Here is a 4,815-nt window from a genome sequence, read left to right as displayed (position 1 = left end):
GAGGATTAGATGCAGAGCCAGTTCAGGTCAGGGTCCTGCTATCCCATACTTGCATCCAATTCTGCACTAAAACTGTGTTGGTAATCTCCTGGGAGATTTTGATTTGACTGGTACTCCTGAATATATTATATATTATATGGCCTAAGGCAAACACACACACACACACACACACACACACACACATAGCTGAAGATGTTCATGTTTATTTCTTTGTTTTTTTGTTGAAAATGCTCCTTTGGTTTATTACAAGTAATAAGTTCAAGAATGGGAACATGTTCATTGCAGTCATTTTGGAGTTCAAATGTTTTGTACATTTTTTAGTGACACCTGTGTTGCTTGTTATTTGTTACATTTTCCATTGGCAGCCCAGAATGTTATTGTTACACTATAATATTGTTATACACAATTATTATTATAAAGTAGTATAATATATATAATATATTATATATAATATTGTATAATATTGTATAACAATATTGTTACACTATAATAAAAAGACTGAAAATGTGAAGTTGCACTTCAGCTTACCTGAAATTGAAATTGCTATACCTAAAGTAAATAAAATGTAAATAGAGGGCCGTTGTCCTGCAAAGTTTAGCTCCAACCCTAATTAAATGCACTTGAACCAGCTAATCAAGCTCTTACTAGACACACTAGAAACTTTCAGATAAGTGTGTTAAGGCCAGTTGGAGCTAAACTCTGCAGGACACCGGCCCTCCAGGATCTAGTTTGGAGACCCCTGTCCTACAGAGTTGTTACTTTGCACATGCTTTTTGATCATTACAAATAATAATGTAAAATGATTTTCTTAGAATAGCAGATATGCTGTCTCTCCCATCACATACATTATCAATAGTTAAGTATGTTGTCTTGAAGAGGATCCTTTTTTTTCTCTCATTTGGACTCAGTCTTGACTTGGACTCGAAACTTTTGGACTTGGACTTGACTTGGACTCGAACCTCTTTGGACTCGGTCTTGACTCGGTCTCGACTAGTCCTGGTCTTGGACTTGTCTTGGACTCGACAAAGCTGGACTTGACTACAGCTCTAGGTGAAAGACTTCAGAACTGGACAGCACGCACTCAGCATTAACAAAACAATTTGGATGTACAGTATGTATAATCAGAAGTATGCATACGTTACACTTAAATTAAACATTAAACGAACACCACATCGTAATCTTAGTAATTATGTAATGGATTAAATGTAGCCTGATGCAGGAAACTGCACTCACGTGACACGGAGATGTAACAGATATGTGCAAACAGCACAGGACAGCACCTATGCACTCAACATTAACACAATACATATATGCATAATCAGAACTATGCTTCCTACCTGCACTCTTGTCTTTATCAAAAAACTGTCCATCTCAACTGCTTCGGGGGTAGGGCAACCAGACTTCTCATGGTGGAATATGGGATGGGTGGGCAATATGACAAGACTATTAGAAATTGTATTTATTTATTTAACTTAAAAGCAAATTACAAATATAGGCTACGCAAATTACAACCATAAGACAAATACGATTGAGCTACAAATTAAATACACTCATTTTTCAAATAGCCTACAGTTGGTTTATTTAACATATATGCATTTATTTCACATATTTTGTTGTTTGATCCCTTTTTGAAATCACCCGAATGAATGTATACTGACACATAGCCAGTTTTCGCCCACCTGGATCACTTAAGCCATAACCGACTGTATTTATGTAAGATAGTCCACACGATTGACATTTTGACAACTGTGTGGATTTGACAATTCAGGCGCAAGGAGAACTGAAAAAAAAACTGATTCTATTCAAATTTCTGACGGGGCTATAGCCCCCCTAGCCCCGGTGTAGCACCGTCACTGTATAAAGCACTTTCTACATGACCATATTTTAGATTCTTAATCCTACCCCATACCCACACTTAACGAACTACCTTACTAGCTATTAATAAGCAGCAGATTAGGAGTTTATTGAGACAAAGTCATATTTAGAATTGGACCTTAAAGGGGTCATGAACTGCTTTTGTTTTATATTTTGTACTGTTCTCTGAGGTCCACTTATTATGTTATCAAGATTTTTACATCATCTATTTTCTGTGCTGTTTTTAACCCCCCTCATCAGAACGCTTTGAATAAGCGTGTCGGATTGTAGACTCAGAAGTAAACGCCCACTGCTATGATCGACTAACAATTGTGCATGTTTGACAACTTACATTCCTCATAGATGGACACTGCTGTTTTAGGTTAAAAAACGCAAAAATACTTAGTACATATCAAACAATCTGTAATTACAGACAAAGCAATAGGGACCACGTAACGAAAACAGTTACTCAAACTTGTGTTACGACATTACTGTCGGATCTAATGTAGTCGGCACAGCATCGTCTTTCAGTTTTAAACTTTCTTAAAATCCTGCGTTGAATTGTTTGCAAACGAATCTGCGGTAAAATGAGTGAACAAAGGATCAAGTTCTTACTGATGAGGTCTGGAACTTCGTTAAAAACAAAGTTCATCAAATAAAGTTTATCATTTGGTTTCTGTGTAGAACTGCATTTGCCGCTCTTATCATTTACCTACTACATTTGAGAAACGGTGGACAGGGCTAAACAGGCAGTGATGTAGAATCGGTGGGCGGGGTTGAACAGGCAGTGATGTAGAAGCAGGCGTTGATCATCTTCTGTGGAGGCGGTGTTTAGCCACATTATTACATCATAGAGTAGAACATTCCACAAGCTGTCGTTTTGGCAGACTGCCTTTAAAATAAGCTGTTTCTAGACTAATGACAAACTTTTGAGTTCTGAAATGTTTTTATAGCACAATGACCTCTTATATATCTAAATTTCTCAATTCATTACCCTTTTAAAATAAAGTGTAACCAATAAATTTAACGGGAATGTTAGCAAAACATTTTTGGAACATATTTTTGTGACTCCTGTTATTGTACGGAGAACAGAGCAGCTCAGACATTTTTCAAAACTTCTTTTCTGTTCCACAGAAGAACAATAGTCGTACGGGTTTGCACTGACATTAGGGCAGAGTATATGATGACAGAATTTTGTTCAGAAATGATCTGACAGTCCAGTGCCGCCAGTGCTGATCTGCACTCAATTACCATCCCAACAAGACATAACCGCTCTATTGTCCGTCTCTGTTGTCTCTTGAGTCTCCTAAAACACCAGACCGGAACATATCTCAGACATAATACGTGTTTTTGATCCATATGCAGTAAATCTCTTTGTGGTCTAAGAACAGACTTTCAGAGAGAATTAAAGACAAGGCCATCATTTACCACACAGTCTCTGTGCAGCCATTTTCAAACCGTGAGTCACATTAGATGCAGCGAATGGTCAGATCAGCATCTGTGCTCAATAAAATAAGAGTGTGGGAGTTTGAGGAGGAGACAGCTGCGGTCCTCCAAACGGGAGCTGTGATAATCATTTAAATGGAAATTTCAAAGATTTAGCTTTGAATTAGCCTAAACGGCATGCGGGGATTATTCCAGCTGTTCTTGTGTTACACGGTTGCCAAGGAACATTTAGAAATCATTTCTTAGAGCGATGTGTTGCAGTCAGAGATGAAGATGAGAGCCATATCGTGATGCCTGCTAATCAAATGTGAGTTCATAAGAAATGAGGTTTATTCTCAGGGAACAGTGACATTTGACATGACTTCTAGGAGGTTCCCACTGGCAGCGACATAATTCCCCAGACAGTATTCATTTTGTAATGTGGCTGAATACAGATGGATACTGCAGGACCGTCTATTACAAACTGATCTGCAGCAATGTAACTGCTGTCAGTGTGAAAGCAGTTTTGTTGTAGCTGCTACTTATACAACTCATACAATTTAGGTCCTTGCACACGGAGTATGCGTTTTTTCTCTTTTTTTCATATTCGTCATCCTTTCCTATCAAAATGCTTGCTACGGATGCGAAAACTTTTTTATGATGGACAAAAGTTTCGAATGCAGTCTGTAAATGTGGTTGTATTTATTTTTTAACGTGCAGAAATTTTGGATGAGTGTGCAAAGACCTTTACTTGTGTTATCTCACATTACTTGCTTTCAAAAGTCTTGCCTTGATGTGGATTTCATTGTGTTTGCCATTATTTTGGTCTTGTCAAACTATATAATTTGTGATTTAAAAAAAAAAAAAGTATTCTAACTTGGCATAACTTTAGACGACTTTGAACACAATATGAGTCTATAATATAACCACTACAAGGCAGTTTTCATGGAAGTCAGGACAATGTAAGAAAGTTTTTTAACTATACGGAGAGGTTACCATACAAAACTTGGATCCCGTACCTGATTAGACTCTCCAGAACAGCCTGATAAAACACAGTCATGATTTTTTTTATTGACACCATACTGTACAGTCTGAGTCTCCTCAAGAAGTACAGTCTTTACCCAGGTGAAAAAGACGTAGTATTAAATGTATTAAAAATATACATGAAATTCAAGTAGTATGTTTATAATACATTTGTATTCCCAACATGCTTATTTGAAGTGCAATAAAAATATATTGAATCTAAAATTGCATTTTAATATATTTCTAAAAAGTATACTAGAAATACTTTTGTATTAAATATATGCTTAGTTATACTTGTAGCGAATTTAGCTCAACGACAGGAAATATGAATAATTAACCATAACTAGTTATAATTAACTATTCATATTTTAGATCCACTGTAGATATTTAGCTGACCACTCAGGGTCAACCGTCTTGTCAATTCTAAGAACGTTAATTTCCTGGTTAAAGGAAATAACTTTCTTACTGTACAATTCTATAAGTTTGTAACATAAATCTGCATGATTATTGACT

The sequence above is a fragment of the Sinocyclocheilus grahami genome, unplaced genomic scaffold (genome assembly GCF_001515645.1).
Source record: "Sinocyclocheilus grahami isolate Dianchi unplaced genomic scaffold, SAMN03320097.WGS_v1.1 scaffold646.1, whole genome shotgun sequence".
In the NCBI taxonomy this organism is placed as follows: Eukaryota; Metazoa; Chordata; class Actinopteri; order Cypriniformes; family Cyprinidae; genus Sinocyclocheilus; species Sinocyclocheilus grahami.
The sequence above is the reverse complement of the archived record's forward strand: the minus strand, read 5'-3'. Positions refer to the sequence as shown.